The sequence below is a fragment of the Schistocerca americana genome, chromosome 2 (assembly GCF_021461395.2).
Source record: "Schistocerca americana isolate TAMUIC-IGC-003095 chromosome 2, iqSchAmer2.1, whole genome shotgun sequence".
NCBI classification, from domain to species: domain Eukaryota; kingdom Metazoa; phylum Arthropoda; class Insecta; order Orthoptera; family Acrididae; genus Schistocerca; species Schistocerca americana.
Window position 1 is genome coordinate 663,238,143 of NC_060120.1, and position 19,850 is coordinate 663,257,992.

At 43.7% G+C, this 19,850-nt stretch overlaps 1 pseudogene; it reads left to right on the forward strand.

Moving 5' to 3' along the window:
- Nucleotides 1-2,575: 2,575 nt before the first annotated feature.
- On the forward strand, nucleotides 2,576-2,693 carry LOC124596904 (annotated as a pseudogene).
- The last annotated feature ends 17,157 nt before the right edge of the window (nucleotides 2,694-19,850 follow it).

The following is a 19,850-nucleotide window of genomic DNA, read 5'->3' on the forward strand; positions in this document are numbered from 1 at the left end:
TCTTCCCTACAATTCTTCCAATGAACCGAAGTCGACCATTCGCCTTCGCTACCACAGTTCTCACAGGCTTGTTCCATCTCATATCGCTTTGCAATATAACGCCCAGATATTTAACCGACATGATTGTGTCAAGCAGGGCACTTGCAATACCGTATCCGAAAATTGTTGGTTTGATCTTCATACTCATCCGCACTAACTTACAATTTTGCTCATTTAGGATTAGCTGCCATTTATCACACCAACTAAAAATTTTGTCTAAGTCGTCCTGTGTCTTCCCACAGTCACTCAACTTCGACACTTCACCGTACGCCGCAGCGTCATACGCAAACAACCGCGGATTGCTTGTACCTTCGTTAACAACCTTTTTAAGAAGTCTTCGAGCTATATCACATATCTGTGAACTTATTCCATATGCTTGTGCCTTCGTTAACAACTTGCAATGGGGCAATATGTCAAGTGATTTCCACAAATCTAGACATATGGAATCTGTCCGTTGTCCTTCATCCATTCTTCGCAGTATATCAGATGAGAAAAGGACAAGCTGAGTTCCGCGCGAGCGATGCTTTCTAGAACCGTACTGATTCGCCAACATAAGCTTCTCTGTCTAAAGAAAGTTTAATATATTCGAACCGAAAATATGTTCAAGGATTCTGAAGCAAATCGAAGTTATTGATATTGGTCTGAAGTTTTGCGGATCCGTTCCTTTACCTTCTTATATGTTGGAGTCACCTACGTTTTTTTCCAGTCACATGGGGCTCTGTTCTGAGCGAGAGATTCACGATGAATGCTATCTAGGTAAGAGGCCAGTGCCTGTCTGTAAGAACCGAATTGGGATTGCATCCGGATCTGATGATTTATTTGTTTTCAGGTCTTTCAGTTATTTCTCTACACCATGGATGCTTATTACTATGTCATCCGTACAGAAGTCTGCCCGATTGTCAATTGACAATGTTTGTACGATTCTCCTGTGTGAATAATTTCTTGTGCGTAAAATTTAAAACTTCAACTGCCACACCCGACTGGTCAACAAGTGACTGAAGAATAAATGTAAACAAATCTCTATTTTTCAGAAACACTTTTATAGCTATCATCACTCTGCATTTGATAAGCGCTCTACTTAGAAGCCGGCCGGGGTGGCCGTGCGGTTCTAGGCGCTACAGTCTGGAACCGCGTGACCGCTACGGTCGCAGATTCGAATCCTGCCTCAGGCATGGATGTGTGTAATGTCCTTAGGTTAGTTATGTTTAAGTAGTTCTAAGTTCTAGGGGACTGATGACGTCAGAAGTTAAGTCCCATAGTGCTCAGAGCCATTTGAAACATTCTACTTAGAACATCATTTACTTTGTTGTCCAAATAGCAAAATTCAACTTCTGCTTTTAATGTATCTTTTTCTAATCTAAATCTGTCATCATTGCCAGACTGAATTTGGTTACATTCCATGATCGTTCTTTCGCTTGTGTTAACGTTCATCGTCTAATAACTTTTGCAGACACTATCAGTTCCGGTAAACTGCTATGCTAAGTCCGTTCTTGTCTATGAAAGAATTAAAATGTCCTCGCTAAAAGCTCAATGTTTTTGTTTCTTCTCACTGAATATTAATTCCCTTTCAAAATTTCTCTTTGCTTTCCTCCACAGCTCACTCGATTTATAGATTAAATATCATCGGGGATAGGCTACAGATCTGTCTCACTTCTTTCTCAGCCACTGCTTCCCTTTCACCTCCTTCCATTCTTATAACTGCAGGCTGGTTTCTGCACAGCTTGTAAATAATATTTCTCTTCCTTTATTTTATTGCTGCTACCTTCAAAATTTCAGAGAATGTAGTGTAGTTAACATTGTCAAAATCTTGCTCTAAATATACAAATGCAAAGAACGTAGACATTCCTACTTGATCATTTTGTACTTTCTGTGAATCGCATATTCTTGACTTGATATCCCCGTGATCCTTTGCTGACTTCACTATTTTACGTATCAAAGCTACTCAATTATATTTTATTGTATTCCTCTCCCCTCTTTAGTCCTATGTCGTCCAAATCTCCTTCTGAAACTCTGAATACATCAACGTTCCGTCTCAACAATTTTTTATTCACTTCCAAATTCTTACGTTTTAATCTGCATTTCATAACCAGTAAATTATGGTCAGAGTTGACATCTGCCCCTGAAAATATCTTACGAAATAAAATCTGGTTTCAAAATCCCCGTTAGCAATAATCCTGAAAAGTGGTAGGGTCTGCACGTCTCTGCCAAGTATAGAACCTTCTTTCAGGATTCTTTAAACAAGCGTTAGCGATTATTAAATTATGCTGTGTCCAAGATTCACTTGGTGGCTTTTTCTCTCATTCCTTTGCCCCAGTCCACGTTCTCCTACTATGTTCCCTCCTCTTCCTTTTCCTGTTTCCGAATTCCAGTCCACCACCGCAGTTAAATTTTCCTCTCTCTTAACTATCTGTATAATTTCTTTTATCTCATTATACATTCTTTCATTCTCTGGATGGCATATAAACATGTACTACTGTGGTGGGTGCTGACTTCAAGTCTGTCGTTCTTACAATGACACGTTCACTATGTTGTTTATGCCAACGGACTTGCCGCAGTGGTAACACCTGTCCCCGTCAGATCACGGAAGTTAAGCGCTGTCGGGCTAGGCTAGCACTTGGATGGGTGACCATACGGTCTGCCGAGCGCTGTTGGCCAGAGGGGTGCACTCAGTCCTTGTGAGGCAAACTAAGGAGCTACTTGATTGAGAAGTAGCGGCTCCGCTCTCAGAAACTGACATACGGCCAGGAGAGCCGTGTGCTGACCACATGCCCCTCCATATCCACATCCAGTGACGCCTTTGGGCTGAGGATGACACGGTGGCCGGTCGGTACCGTCCGACCTTCATGGCCTATACGGGAGGAGTTAGAATGTTTTTTTTTATAGTTGTTTACCTGGGCTTCCATTTTCTTATTCATTATTAGATCCACTCTTGCAATACCCCTATTTGAGTTTGTATTGATAACCAAATACTGACCTAACCAGAAGCCCTGTTCTTCCTGACAGTGCGCTTCACCAATTCCCACAATATTTATCGTCAACCTATCAAGTTTCCTTTTCAAATTCTCTAACCCATCTGCCCGAGTAAGGAACCCAACACTGCACCCTCAGACCTGTACGACGCCAGTTTTGTTTGTGGTGTTGTCATCCTCCTGAGTAGTACCGGTACGGATATCCGAATGGAGAATTACTTAACATCCGGAATATTGTACTCATACTGCCATACAATAGAGCAGCATGACTTTGGGCAAAAGATTACCACTGTGGTTTCCCCTTGGTTTCTGCTGTTCTCAGTACCACCACAGCAACGCCAAGCTGCCTGATGTTTCGAGGCCAGATCAGTCAATCATCCACACTGTTGACCCTACAATAATTTCGAAGGTTGGTACCCATCTTCAGGAACGACGCGTTAGTGTTGTATCTTCAAAAATATCCCTCCTTTGTGGTTACACCTGCGGTAAGGCTATCAGCAACGTTGGGACACGCAAGCCACTAGGCAAGGTCCACGGTTCATTAGAGGGGCGGAGGCAAAATTAATCAATTGTTTTTATTTATTCTGTGGTTGGATCTTCTTCATGTCCCACCAGTTACCCTACAAGAGGAAAGTCGGGTGTACCATTTGTTTATGAACTCATTAAACTTTTTCTGTACGTTGATCTCTACAGAATCTAAGAATTTATTAAAGTTGAAACCCTGGTTGCAACACGGCTATAAACTTTTTGTCGGAATCAAAAATTTACGAACATCCAACAAAAGATCTTTCGGCGTTTAAGATGTTCTGTAGTGATATTTGTTTACGAATGAACGTCAACAATATTACTGCTCTGACCATGTTTCTACACTGCTGGAAATTGAAATAAGAACACCGTGAATTCATTGTCCCAGGAAGGGGAAACTTTATTGACACATTCCTGGGGTCAGATACATCACATGATCACACTGACAGAACCACAGGCACATAGACACAGGCAACAGAGCATGCACAATGTCGGCACTAGTACAGTGTATATCCACCTTTCGCACCAATGCAGGCTGCTATTCTCCCATGGAGACGATCGTAGAGATGCTGGATGTAGTCCTGTGGAACGGCTTGCCATGCCATTTCCACCTGGCGCCTCAGTTGGACCAGCGTTCGTGCTGGACGTGCAGACCGCGTGAGACGACGCTTCATACAGTCCCAAACATGCTCAATGGGGGACAGATCCGGAGATCTTGCTGGCCAGGGTAGTTGACTTACACCTTCTAGAGCACGTTGGGTGGCACAGGATACATGTGGACGTGAATTGTCCTGTTGGAACAGCAAGTTCCCTTGCCGGTCTAGGAATGGTAGAACGATGGGTTCGATGACGGTTTGGATGTACCGTGCACTATTCAGTGTCCCCTCGACGATCACCAGTGGTGTACGGCCAGTGTAGGAGATCGCTCCCCACACCATGATGCCGGGTGTTGGCCCTGTGTGCCTCGGTCGTATGCAGTCGTGATTGTGGCGCTCACCTTCACGACGCCAAACACGCATACGACCATCATTGGCACCAAGGCAGAAGCGACTCTCATCGCTGAAGACGACACGTCTCCATTCGTCCCTCCATTCACGCCTGTCGTGACACCACTGGAGGCGGGCTGCACGATGTTGAGGCGTGAGCGGAAGACGGCCTAACGGTGTGCGGGACCGTAGCCCAGCTTCATGGAGACGGTTGCGAATAGTCCTCGCACATACCCCAGGAGCAACAGTGTCCCTAATTTGCTGGGAAGTGGCGGTGCGGTCCCCTACGGCACTGCGTAGGATCCTACGGTCTTGGCGTGCATCCGTGCGTCGCTGCGGTCCGGTCCCAGGTCGACGGGCACGTGCACCTTCCGCCGACCACTGGCGACAACATCGATGTACTGTGGAGACCTCACGCCCCACGTGTTGAGCAATTCGGCGGTACGTCCACCCGGCCTCCCGCATGCCCACTATACGCCCTCGCTCAAAGTCCGTCAACTGCACATACGGTTCACGTCCACGCTGTCGCGGCATGCTACCAGTGTTAAAGACTGCGATGGAGCTCCGTATGCCACGGCAAACTGGCTGACACTGACGGCGGCGGTGCACAAATGCTGCGCAGCTAGCGCCATTCGACGGCCAACACCGCGGTTCCTGGTGTGTCCGCTGTGTCGTGCGTGTAATCATTGCTTGTACAGCCCTCTCGCAGTGTCCGGAGCAAGTATGGTGGGTCTGACACACCGGTGTCAATGTGTTCTTTTTTCCATTTCCAGGAGTGTATTTCCGCGAACGTAAGCAACGACAGATGCTTTATCGTTTTGGTAGACATGTCTGTAATAAAGTAACTTCTGCATCGACAGTTTATAACACTGTAAACATACTTATTATTAACTAGTTGAGAAACGAACTAAGTTTCGTGGGACACTTTGCGTGTCAGCACTCGTGTGATGCATGCATTTCCGTTGCACATGAGGGGGAACATGTGCAAAGGAACCATGGATTAACATTTTGTCCATGTATCTGGGTGTCTCCGTATTGCAACAAATTCTTTTTGTGTGTATGTTTGGGGTGATGACAGAGAGCCGTCTCCAGATTTGGCTTGATCAGTGTTGAAAAGAGGCATAACACAGGCTGTTTGGTTTATTTGACGGTAGCCAGTAAAACTAGTCAGCCGATTTGATTCAAGTGTTTCAAAACTTCGTCAGACCAGTCTGATTTAAATTTTATGTCATTTCCGTAAGGCGAATGCTGGGATGGTTCCTTACGCAAAGTCATACTAGATCTGCGTATCCTTCTTCTTGAAACGGAACATAGTTCCACCTAATATCGACATCGGTGGGATATTGAACTATAGCCTTTATTTGTGACCGAAATTTATTTCATCTCCCTGTTTCCTTGTCTCGCAAATTACGAGTCTGTCTGTGATAACAGATCGAGAAACGTAGCTTTTTATCCTAAAGATACGGCTACGGTTCCAAGTAAGATTTCAGTACGTCGCGTTTGTTTCTGTTTGAAGCTGCAGATAAGAACTTAGCTTACTTGTTCCTCCTTTCTGAAAATCAGTTAATCTTACTTTATCCTTATATTCACATTTGTCTCCTCTGTACAACTTGTTAGCGAAATAATTTTAAAACACGAAAGATGTGAAAGTGCTGGAATTTTTTAGTTAATTTATAATTAGGAAACCATTGCTCTTGGAAAACACGCATTCTTTGATCCTTAGTCAAGAGAAGTTGTATCCTTACAGTCAGCCCTAGAAACTTTTTTCTTGGTGGGCGATGAGAAATATTTCGAAAACTAACTTTCAAGTAACATACAAACTTCACATACCTCAAGTTATGAGATTAGTTTAACTGTCAAGATGGCACTGTACGCATTTCAGGTGAAACTGTCAGTCGATGTGGCTTGAAATATTCCTCCAATTTGGAGTCTGTTATTGCAAAACTAGAGCGTTACATTTTTCTTCCAATCATACAAGGGAAGTTAAAAGCAAAATGTAATAACATTGATCAAACTGTACCGCTTAAAATCCGATTAATTCCGTCCGTTCGTTGAATAAACATTTAACTACGCATAACTGAGACAAACGATAACAGGAAACAAATTAAATGCACCAGTCCATAACTCGAATCCGCTTTATCTGTTTATTCAGATATTGTGACCGAGAGGAAATTGATACTAGTGTTTTTATTATGTTCGTTTCCTGCTCACGCGGTACTGGTATTGCACATAATATCGTTCTAACACCTTCTCCTTAATTCAGTCCGCGCAGTAGCCTGTTTAAAATCCTTGGGGTGATGGTATACTGAAATAGAATATATTTTTTATGCTTCACAAGGATGCACCTTTAAGCAACCGAATAAAACAAAATGAGAACATGCGAAACCAATGTGCACGAATAGCATCACATTTCACATACGGAATGATACCAATGTGCAAGGAAAGAATAATATTTCACATACGCAATGATATACAAAATAAAAAATAAAGCATGAGCTCTTAATGTCAAAACGAAGTTGACCACGACACCAGGAAAACGTGAAGAGATCGTTGTTATGAATTATTACTCTTCCATGTCGAATGTCACAGATCATGTCTCGTATCCAATATTACTTACATTTGTTAATGTATTTAGTTAATTATGTTGATCAAACTAGAATCTTCAAGTTCCCTCTCATATCTAAAGCGGCACCTAAGATTCTGCAAAGTTGGTTCATAAATTTTTAAAAATTTGGGCAATTCCAGCACGAAATTGGGACACCCCACACGTCCAGAATTGCTGAAGAGTGGTTCCAGGAACGCTCTTCTGAGTTTGAAAACTTCCGCTGGCCACCAAACTCCCCAAATATGAAATTATTGAGCGTGTCTGGGATGCCTTGCAACATGCTGTTCGGAAGAGATCTCCACCCCCTTGTACTCTTACGGATTTATGGACAGCCCTACAGTATTCATGGTGTCAACTCCCTCCAGCACTACTTCAGACATTAGTCCAATCCATGCCACGTCGTATTGCAGGACTTCTGCTCGCGGAGGACCTACACGATATTAGGCAGGTGTACCAGTTTCCTTGGCTCTTCAGTGTATGATGGGTACTCACATGAGCCGCAACTGAACACTGAAATATTTCAGTGGCGAAAGCTGAAAATTTGCACCGGACCAAGACTCGAACCCGGATTTCCTGCTCCACATTAGCATTTCCTGCTTCGGCTACCCGAGAATGCTTTCAGTGCGACCCGAATTCTCAGCTTACCACACATTACCAAGTAGCGTCCCTGTCCATTTACCTCATTTTCTCGTAGCGTTTCCTTTATTGCCGTAAGAGTTTCGGATCCGGTTGTGCATCCACACTGAAGATATCATAACAGTCAAGCTTACAGACATGCTATATATGTGTTGTGTCTGTTCTGTCGGACATGCTATTATGAATGACTGACTGCAGTAAACAAATGAGTAAACAAATGAGATCGCGCTATTCTGTTATTGTGAAACAGCAGAGCTTCTAACGCAGTATGCTTGCTATTACAATTGCCCCGCACTTCTGAGCAAGCGCATAAAAACATGCTGAATGTGATGTCCACTCGTAGTAACGCATGCTTCTATTCAACATCTTAGAGAATCACGCACTCCCTGAAAAACTCCAGGTTGCAGTCATTGTTGACGCCTTCTTCTTCTTTGTTGTGCATCTTTAATGGGGCTTACACAAACCCAAGTTTTAAAGTGTCCCCACAACCAAACGCACCATGATTAATATCTGGGGCACGGAGTGGGCAGCGTACTGGACTTCTTTGACCAATTAGTTGCCAAGTAAATGCATTTTGAGTTGTTCTCTGACATTTCGAAAAATAGGCATGAAATAAATTTCCAACCGTTGTTGAAATGGTGCTCCTGTAGTAAGACAGGTAAGTTATTTGATTGGAATTGACGATACCTTGCACCATACAATTGTACAGACTAGAGGATGACTAACCACGATAGATGTTGAAATTCTGCGTATACTAGTTGCAAGATCTTCTTACCTTCGTTTGCACTAATCATTCTTCCGCAGCAGGAGTACGAATTGTGAGAGAAGTCTTCCACGACCCTTTGTTGTCGGAGGTACGCAGTCAGGATCTGCTAATCGCTGCAAGAGACGGCTAAATAACTGTACAGATTGTACCCTGCATTCTGGATTTTTTCAGTGTACAGGACACGGACTCTGTTGCTTCCATTTGACAGAACAGAACTGAAGAACATGTCTGCTATTTCTCGTGTGGAATAGTAGGGTTCTATTACCCTGGTAAGTGCAAAGATAAAACTGCACTTAAAAGCATTTCACAAACACATAATAACACATATGCTTCCCATTACAAGTAAAGTACGTGTGTCACTTACCCAGATCTGTGAATACGGTTTACAAAGATAACACTAAAGGAGTCTAGTGCAGACTGTGTCTAACAATAACAGAGGAATGTGCCCTTATTTTTTATTCCATTCTGTAGATCGTCCGTTTCAAAAAAGAGCTTACAATACAAGAAATGTGCTTCATAATAGCGAAGGAGAACAAGTCCTCATAGCACTCGAAGCATGCATTTTAGAGCTCACTTTCACTAGACGTTTTTACTTCCTTTTGGTCCTTACGGCCACCACTCAAAATATGGAATACTTTATTTTTAACGCTCTGTATTTGTCCTAGTACCTCCCTATTCAGCCCTTAATTTACTACTTGATCTTGTCAGTCAGTTTTTCTAGTGGCTCTGCATGTTTATAGTTACCTATATGCCTACGTACCTCAATTTCATTTCCATTGTAGTTACAATTACGTCTTCCGCTTTAGTGGTTCCCTTATACACTTGTTATTTTCTCATTCTCTACTAGTTATTCCTATAAGCTACACCTGATCACCCGCTAGGAAACATAAATTTGATTCATTTTCACGTGATTCAAAATTAGTAATACACACTGATGGTAAGTTTTCCATCTCAGACACATCGAAAGTTCAGTTTAGAAAACTCTGTTGAGTTCATTAAAAGCATTTCAGATTTATTTCTTTTTTCATCCCAGTAGTTCTTATTCTCAAATGAACTAAGCAAAAAAAAAAAAAAAAAATACTTATTCAACGTCTTCATGTTTAATTTGCATTATTTTTTCGACAGTTTATCTTAAATTGTTTTACTTGTATGATGATGCTAACAACTCTGGAATCTGTCTTTTGTTTGAGAAGAAGTATTCGTCGGCAAAAAGGACATCAAAGAAAAAAATGGTAATTGGCGGGAGAGTCAAAGTCAATTTTGTGTAACATTTTTAATTCCGTCATGTTTACGTGAAACATTTTCCTGATTGGTTGATAGTTTTTTCTTTTGTTTCTGGACAGAAGGTTATTTTGTTTGGTCAAGATCAATCACATACCTCGTACACACATCAAAAAAAGTTCTGCCTCACCCCTGTTCCCAGAATTGCTGAAAATAGACTGCGGATACTGTATCACAGACACAGTCAATTTGACTGTTCAGAGATGTCACTAAACCCACACAAAGATGTAAACAACCATGCATGAACAGCGCGTATTAGACAGAAGAGGTCCGACAGCCGATCAGTTCCAATCATTCCACAAGGAAGGACGTACACGGCTCGTGTTATCTGTATTTCAACCATGCCTAGACGGTCAATACCGTGGTTCGGTTCGATCGCGTCCGCATTGTTACTTAGCCCCAGGAAGGGCTCTCAACAAGGGAAGCGTCCAGGCGTCTCGGAGTGAACCAAAGCGATGTTGTTCGGACATGGGGGAGACACAGAGATACAGAGAGACAGGAACTGTCGATAACATGCCTCACTCAGGCCGCCCATGGGCTACTGCTGCAGAGGATGACCGCTACATACGGATTGTGGCTCGGAGGAACCCTGACAGAAACGCCACCATGTTGAATAATCCTTTTCATGCAGCCGCAGGACGTCGTGTTACGACTCAAACTGTGCGCAATAGGTTGTATGATGCGCAACTTCACTCCCGACGTCCACGGCGAAGTCCATCTTTGCAACCATGACATCATGTAGCGCGGTACAGAGGGCCCAAGCAATATGTCGGATGGACCGCTCTGGACCTGCATGACGTTCTCTTCACCAATGATTGTCGCATGTGCCTTCAATCAGACAATCGTCGGAGACGTGTTTGGAGGCAACCCGACCAGGTTGAACGCCTCAGACACATTTTTAGTGTAGTTTGCTACGGCACCTCTCAGGGCTAAGCAACATTTTTAATGTCGTAAAGCGTCAGGTCACTTTCTTGACTCGCAGCGACAGCAATTTTAATTCCTCTTTTAAAACCTGGGAAAGAACGCTCATGAGTGGTTAACGTAGTATTTCCCTCAATAGCTATATGGTGACGACCTTAGAGCAGTTCGCCTTGTCTGGCTTATACAATCTAGGCAGCTTAATACTCGCTTTCAGAATGGGTTCAGGAGGTATCACTCCACTTTTGGTAACCTAGCACAATACAACAGGCCTTCCTGCGCCGGCATCTTTTGGGTATTTCTTTTGAGATCGAGAGTGCCTACGATACTACTTGGAGGCTTGTTATCGTCAAGCAGCCCCATGAACGGGCTTTTCGTGGATTTTTTACGGTCATTCCTCTTGGCACGTTATTTTCGATATCGAGTCGGTGGCGTCTGTTTTTTAACATTTAAACAAGACATGATGGTTTTAGAATTGTTTATACAGATGGGTTCCAACAATGGGATTCCCTTGGCTGTTCCGTTGTCACCGCCTACCATGTCTTCAGGATTCGCCTTCCCCTTAACTATACTGTATTTTTTGCAGCGCTCCGTACTGTCCTGAAGGCATCTGGAACAGATGAGGCGTCTTCAGGGCAAACAATTTCTCATCCGTTCCGATCCCCACCGTACTCTAGAATTGTTTGCGGCACAAGTGATCAGCAGAGACATTGTTGCAACTCATTCTGGACCAATTGTACTACCTACAGCAGCAGGAGAAGAAGAAATCACTTGCTGGTTACCAGGGCACTTGGGAATTTGGGGGAATGAACAAGCCGACAAATCCGTAAATGAGGCCTGCAGGGTTCAAATGGCTCTGAGCACTATGGGACTTAGCATCTATGGTCATCAGTCCCCTAGAACTTAAAACTACTTAAACCTAACTAACGTAAGGACATCACACAACACCCAGTCATCACGAGGCAGAGAAAATCCCTGACCCCGGCGGGAATCGAACCCGGGAAACCGGGCGCGGGAAGCGAGATCGCTACCGCCCGACCACGAGCTGCGGACAGGCCTGCAGGGAACAGCCATTCCGTTGCAGGCTGTCATTTCGATAGTGAGTTGGAGGACCCTGCAGTTATGGGAAGAGGAGTGGCTCTCGGTGACGAGCAATAAGCTGCGGTGGGCGAAGCCAACTGTCTGGCCATCGAAGCTCTCGTGCCGGTCGCTCCGGTGCAATGAGATGGCCCTAACCCGCCTCCGCATTTGGCACTGCCCCCCATACATGGCTCTTTACTCCAGCCCGAGGAATCTCCGGTGTGTTATGCCTGTGGTGTGCAAGTCAGTGTGCGTCAAATGGTTCAAATAGCTCTGAGCACAATGTGACTTAACATCTGAGGTCATCAGTCCCCCAGAACTTAGAACTACTTAAACCTAACTAACCTAAGGGCATTACACGCATCCATGCCCGATGCAGCATTCTAATCTGCGACCGAAGCAGTCGCGCGGTTCCAGACTGAAGCGCCTAGAAACGCTCGGCCACCGCGGCCGGTAGCGTGCGTCACATTTTAACTAAGTGTATTTTATTTCGTGACAAACGGGCAGAAGCAAATTTAGGTGTGGATCTGCCCTCGATTTCACCTGATGACAAGTGTGGCGAAGGTTTTAAAATTGGTGTGATACATCTGGACTCTGGCTTAAGCTTTTCGGCTGGAGGTTTTGGTGTGTCGCAGTCTGGCTGGTACACATCCTTTTGTTACAGCATTCAGCCAGCCGCAGGTATCTCCTGGCCTCTCTTAATAATTTCCACTCTCCTTTCCCTCCTGTACCTCGTGCTGGATGTTTGTGTGTGTGTGTTTTTCAGTTTACGTTTTTATTCGAGGTCTCATATGAGTGATTTTATAATATTTCTCCACATTCGTCTCACTTACCATCGTATGCCTCAAAACCTTATCACCATCATCATCACCAGTATATTTTTTTTTAAACAGTGCTACTGAGAGCTACATTTACTTTTACAAGAGGTCAGAATACTGCGCAATTCAACGACTGATATCAACAGCTCTGAGGTTTCTCGTCATCAAGATGGTATTTAGAAAGGATTTCACATTTGGCAGGGTTCTCCGTTGCACAGATCACTTTGAGCGGCTCATGTAAGAGAACGAGAAGCAGTGACAATATTTCAGAGGAATACGAATCCTGGTGCATGTAGCAGAATCATGATGCTCGTAATTGATAAAGTTTGAAATATCTGCACAGAACAGCAACGATATAAAACTTGACACATAAAAGGATGACACACGAACCCTGTTGTATATGTTGAAACTCTTTCAGAGAAGATAGAAAAAACGATCGTTTCCATCTGTGTGTGAGAAAACGAAGGGAGATTTTGGCGTAACGTCCTGTCGACGACGTGGTCATTAGACTCAAAGCCCAAGCCAGGAGTGGGAAAGGTATTCCGCAGTGTGCTTTTCACAAGGGTCGTCGAACCTGAATTTTAACTGTCCTCCTTCCGAATACGAATTCTGCTTGAAACTTCCTGGCAGATTAAAACTGTGTGCCCGACCGAGACTCGAACTCGGGACCTTTGCCTTTCGCGGGCAAGTGCTCTACCAACTGAGCTACCGAAGCACGACTCACGCCCGGTCCTCACAGCTTTACTTCTGCCAGTACCTCGTCTCCTACCTTCCAGATCTCATTCTAGAAACGAATTCTGCTTGTTAGCACAACTCGACCTCGCTGTGGTGATTGCTACTTCTTAAAGCAAAAAAGCTGAATTGATTGCACTATACTATCTTTCTTCTGTAAAGGGCGGAGAAAACTAGCGTGAGAACAAGATCAGAGCGGACAGCGGATGTCGAATAGAGTAAAATTTCCCACATAAGTACAAGTCTGAAATGCCCTGCTGTAAAACAACCGCCATGGAACGACTGTCAATAAGCGACGAAGGCGAAGATGTCCAGGCATTTAAACTAACTTGTCCCAATTAATACTTGTTATGCTAAAGAGCGCAGTAACTAATTACTTTTGCGAAGATAATGATTCCACAAGAACCATCAAAGTTACGTTAAACTTATCCGTGGCCTGGTTAGTTGGAAGGGGATTTTCTCTGATGTTTAGGTAATGGTCTAGTGTTAAACTAACCTCGCTTAAAGTTCCTTACTTCCATCGATGCTCATCTACACTTTAGTGCATTGAGGGATTCGACATGTGGTACTGTTAAGTAAAATTAGATTTCCCTCTTACATCTCCAACATTTCGAAGGCCCAGAAAAAAAATTTCACCACACACTAGAGCAATTGAAAGAATTTAAATTATAGATTGAGACGTACCAACTATTGTTGCCTGATTGCAGCATGATCGCGTGAAGTGAAAATGGCGACTCCGTAGCAGCGAGCGTAACCAGTAATGTGGTTTCCAGAAAGAAAATCGGCGATTACTGTGCAAATAAATCGTCGTAGGTTGTGTGAGCGTTATTTACCTGGTGTAAAGACATTTAAGGAATGGTACCGTAAGTTTCTAGAAATGTTCTGAAACATTCTGGCAGTGCACGTCGCATTGTTTCGGAAGAGACGGTGGAGGACATCAGACAAGCGTTTTTATGAAGCCCATGTGAGTCAATTCAGCACGGATCTAGGCAATTTAATGTACACCGAGCAACACTGCATCGTGTAGTACACCACCAGAATTTTCTTTGGTATGCTTACAAAGTGCAAATTCTGCATCTGATGCCGAAAGACTAGTTATGCCCACAACTCTTTGCTATGTGTATGCTGCTGTTGGCACCTACATGAATCTTCCTGAATGATATGTATTTTCAGACAAGGCAATATTTCATGTATTAGGAAAGAGTAATCGGTATAATGTTCGGGTTTGGTGCTCATAAAATCCGCATGCTGTTATTGAGGGTGTTTGTGGAGCCCTAAACTGGATGTGGGGTGTAGGCTACTGCCCGACAGGGTTGTTGGACCATATTTCTTTGCAGTGAACACGGTAAATGGGCCAGTGTATTTGGAGATGATGGAGCAGTCTGATATACCCTCACATACAAGTTGGCAACCCGACATCGTCTTTCAACAACAAGTATCATTGCCGTGTTGGTTGACGGTTGTTCTCAGTTTCTTGATACGAAATTTCCCAGTCGCTGGTTTGGGTACGGAGGACCTACTGCCTGGCCACCATATTCCCTCGACGTTACCAACCCCCCCCCCCCCCCCCCCACCCCCCTGGATTTCTTCTTATGGGGATTCTTGAAGAACCGCCTATGGCTGTTTGAAGTAACCTGCCCTGTTCTCTGTTCTGAGATCAGGTCGTTTCTCTGAGATCAGGCTGTTCTCAAATCAGGTGTGGGTAGAAAAAGTATTTCAAAATTGTGTCAGAACCTTGACTCCTTACTATTATTGGCTTAACTTATATTCGAACAGATTACAGTTAACACTGCCGCGCGGGGTAGCCACGTCTTGTCACGGTCCGCTCGGCTACCCCCGTCGGAGGTTCGAGTCCTCTCTCTGGCGTGGATGTGTGTATCGTCCTTAGCGTAAGTTAGTTTAAGTTAGATTAAATACTGTGTAAACTTATGAACCGATGACCTCAGCAGTTTTGTCCCATAAGACCTTACCACAAATTTCCAATACAGTTAACGCTTATTAATTGCGTATTTTATTGTTAGCTAATTTAATCTTTACAATATGCAGCCTCTTGAATCTTAAGCTAACAAATAAAACTTCAGCCGCTGTTTCCATGGCTCTCTGCCTCCTGCTGCCCTCTGCCAGCTGAATCCAGCAACTTCAGTTCTTTATCCAAACCATCGTAACGTCTGCCTTGCAGTCTTCGTATTCTTCTGGGACATTGTAGATAACACGGTGTAAACTGATAGGAACTATTAGTACTTCCTTTTTCGTATAGAATGATTATCTTTGATTTGTTCCTTATGGTACGGTTGTTGTCTTTTTGTATATAGATGTAGTGAAGCTCAAATATTTCACCCCCTGCTTTTCAATTCTGTGTTTCTTTGATAGTTTTTTTTATTAGATTCATGGGACTCCCTCATTATAATTTTCATTGGGTGTTCTCAGTGGTACTTTCATGTACAAGGTGCCTCTGAAAAGTTCGGTGAATGGTCTCCGAAAATGAAGCAAATAACAGTTACAAAACAAGATACTTTTACAGGACATCTGCGTAACCACCATTAGCTACAACAACAATTCTGACATCGATTGTAAAGCCTATTGGAAACTGTCAGCACGCTTATCTTGTTGTCACTTGAAGCACCGTCGTTAAGGGTCATCGATGTCGACATCGGTGGAGAAGATGAGTCCTACCAATCCGATCCGGAGACTATATTACAATCAGTAGTATGGTGTTCGTCATCTTACCCACCTTCCTTGGGTAAACGTTCATGACGAATCATGTCGTTACTGTCGATAAGGCCGGTAAACATCATCTTAATCTTGGATTCCGTCAGTCAAATGTTTTTACGTGTAGAAGACGACGAACACCATGCCACGCTTGGTTTACAGATCGTATAGGCAGTAGCAGTTTCCATCTGATGCGGATATCCAACAAAGCATGACCATTATGCTTCGGCGATTCCACAAGACGCGTTTGCTGACACCTTCCAACAGCTTTCCAACCGATGTCAGGAGCGTGTTGTAGCTAATGGTGATTATTTTGAAGGCTAGGAAAGTTATTTTATTTCTAACTTTTCTTTCCTTTACTTTTGCAATAAAGTCTTCTCAAACGCACCTTGTAGTTTGCTGCAGAAATTACTTATATGGTCTATAATTTCTTCCCCCTTTATTATGTTCACTTTGCCGCAGTCAGTTGTTATTTTATTATTTATACCAATCGCAACTTTTTTTATAACTTTCTTACAGCTGCTTCTATTCTCTAGTGCTTATATTATGTCATTTTCGCTGCATTATTTTATATCTGCTTTTATTTTGCAAATACACTTCTCGGGTTTGCCGCCGGATCGTATTATGTAAAACCCACAATATTTTATCGATGCTTGACATCCTGAAGTGGTGGTAGTTGCTGTTATCTACTGTCTTTGCTACAAGACACGACATGCACAGTAGTGACAGCAGCATCTGCCACTACCTGAAGATGTCGAGCAGTTGCGTCAATGAAATATTGCGGGGTTTATACAATACGACCCAGCTGCAAGTCCGAGAAATGTATTTGCAACAGATCCACCGGGAAAGCCTGAAAACTCAAATAGTCCTCAGTACCCTACCTTTTCAACAGTTGTCTTAATTTTCATCTCTTCTCTCTTTAACATTAAGGTCCTGGTTTCAGCCGTGAACTTATTCTACTTTTTGGTAACTTTTATCGATCCCCCTACTTCTTTTGGAGTTTTATCTGTTGTTTTCGCTAGTATTTTTCTGCTGCCTCTTTACTTTCGTCCGAAGAGTCCTCAGGTATCCTCATTCCTCTTCACTGAATTTATCCATGCTGATGTTCTCCTTTTTCATTGAAATTACCCTTCGTTATATTGAAATTTTCTACTTGTGAACGTGTACAAGACACTTTCTTGTCTAAATGTACCAGAATTTCAAGGAAATATACCTGGATTTGGTATTTCATAGTTGCCTACCCTGCCCATTGTTGTGGCTGTTGCGTTTGCTCCCTGTGTATCCCTAGCAATAAGTGAAGGGGTTTGACGTTCTGGTAGCTCTGCTACATGACGAGACAGGGAGCAGAGCCTCATGACGTACTATAACAGAGCCGGCGAAGGAAGATACCTAACAGCTGACAGCGCTGTTTCCAGCTTTCAACTGCTAGCAATTACACTTAGCAATCACATAAAACCGCTCCTTCGTAGAAAGTTCCATACCCAAGGACTGGAAATTTTCACAAGTCACGCCAGTACCCAAGAAAGGAAATCCGCTGAATTACAGACCCATATCACTAACGTCAATTTGCAATAGGAGTTTGGGACATATACTGTGCTCGAATATTATGAATCAGCTCAAAGAAAACGATTTATTGACAAATAGCCAACACGAATATAGAAAATATTTACCTTGTGGAACACAAATAAGCTTTTAATGTCACGAGGTAATGAGTGCTATTGACAGGGGACGTCAAATTCATCTAAAGTCATCAGATGATCAAAACGAGTGGCAAAATGATTTAGACAATACATCTGTATGATGCTTAAAGTGGCAGTTGACTCTAAATCATGAAAGTGTGAAGTCATTCACACGATCACTAAAAGGAGTCAGCTAAATTTCAGTTACACGATAAAATCACAGAACTCTAAAGGCTGTAACTGAACTAGATGCTTAGGGATTACAGTTATGCATAACTTAAATTGCAACGATCACATATTTTATGTTGTAGGGAGAGGAAATCAAAGACTCCGATTAACTGATAGCACACTTACAAAGTGTATCAGATCTACTAAAGACATTGCTTACAGTAGGCTTGCTGCCCCCCCCCCCCCACCCACCCCGCGCTCCCCCTCCTCTCTTCTGGAGTATTGCTATGTGATGTGGAATCCTCATCATATAGGATTGACAGAGAACATCGAAAAAGTGTAAAGAAGAGCAATTCGTTATGTACTGTCACGAAACAGGGAACTGTGTGTCGTGGATCTGATACACGAATTGGAGTGGTAGTCATTAAAAGAAGGGCGTTCTTGTCGATGGGAGGACTTTCTCATGAAATTTCAATCACCAACTTTCACCTGAGAGTGTGAAAACTGTGCTGGCATAAGCTGCCGCCAGCACAAAGGTTGGCAAATATGTAGCGCAAGATCGACAGTAGGCGCTCGATCAAGCTCCCCTATCATGGAAAGAGGCCAAAGAGAGGTTATCAAGGAACACGCCGACAGTGCCCTCTCGACAGCATATATTTAGGCAGCTGCCGCTGACCGGAGGGCCTCACTGACTGACAGTTCCTGTTAGAGTCTATCAGTTCGCACTGCAGGCTACGGTAGTGCATAACGACCAGATTAGTGTTGACAGTGGGACTTATACTTTGCCCTTACCGAGAATAAAGTTTGTAATAGCAAGAGGACCATTACAGATGAACTTGTGTCACAACACATGGTCTATATTAAATTTCAGTACCCAGTTCATGTAAACGATGAACCGTATTGAAACGTTCTGGCAGATTAAATCTGTTAGCAGGACCTAGACTCGAACTCGGGAACTTTGCCTTTCGTGGGCATGTACTCTACCATTTGAGCTACGCAAGCACGACTCACACCCCGTCCTCACAGCTTAAATTCTGCCAGTACCTCGTCCCCTAATTTCCGAACTTCACAGGAGCTCTTCTGCGAACCTTGCAGAACTAGCGCTCCTGGAAGAAAGGATATTGCGGAGACATGGCTTAGCCACAGCCTGGGGGTGTTTCCAGAATGAGATTTTTACACTGCAGGATGGGGCGTGAGTCGTGGTTGGATAGCTCATATGGAAGACCACTTGCCCGCGAAAGGCAAAGGTCCGAGTTTGAGTCTCGGTCCGACACGCAGTTTTAATCTGCCAGAAAGTTTCATATCAGTGCACACTCCGCTGCAGAGTGAAAATCTCATTCTGAATGAACCGTATTAATCCATATGTCCATTTGTGTTGTAGAAGAGGATACTGGCCACCCATAACAGCATCCTCTCCTTTGCTTCCCTACGGTACAGGGCAATACAAAAATGTTGTGTTGGCGCCCACCTACATAGGGAGAAATGATCATTGCAAAAAATAAGAGAAATCGAAGCTTGCACAGGAATATTTCTGTGAACTGTTCGAGAGTGGAACGGTAGGGAAGTAGCTTAAAGATTGTTCGAAGGACCCTCTGCCAGGCACTTAATTGTGAACTGCAAAGTAATCACGTAGATTTGGATGTGTATGTACATGAGAAAAGCGCCAAATGCTCAAACGAAAACAATAGTCTTCTATAGGACTGCGACAACAGTGAAGCGTGGCCGTAGAGAAGAATACAAAACACAGTTACATGACTGATCGAGGTAGATGTGCGAGGCAGCCGCCCAAACCACACTGCGCCTATCAGGGAACTTCTTACGCCGACTCTGCTACCGGGGCAGCGCGCTGGCCGTGGCGGAGGTCAGTGCTCGCTGGGGCAGCGCCGCACTCAGGCGGGGCGGGTTGCGCCGCGCGGGCTCAGCCGGCGCCCCTGCCGCT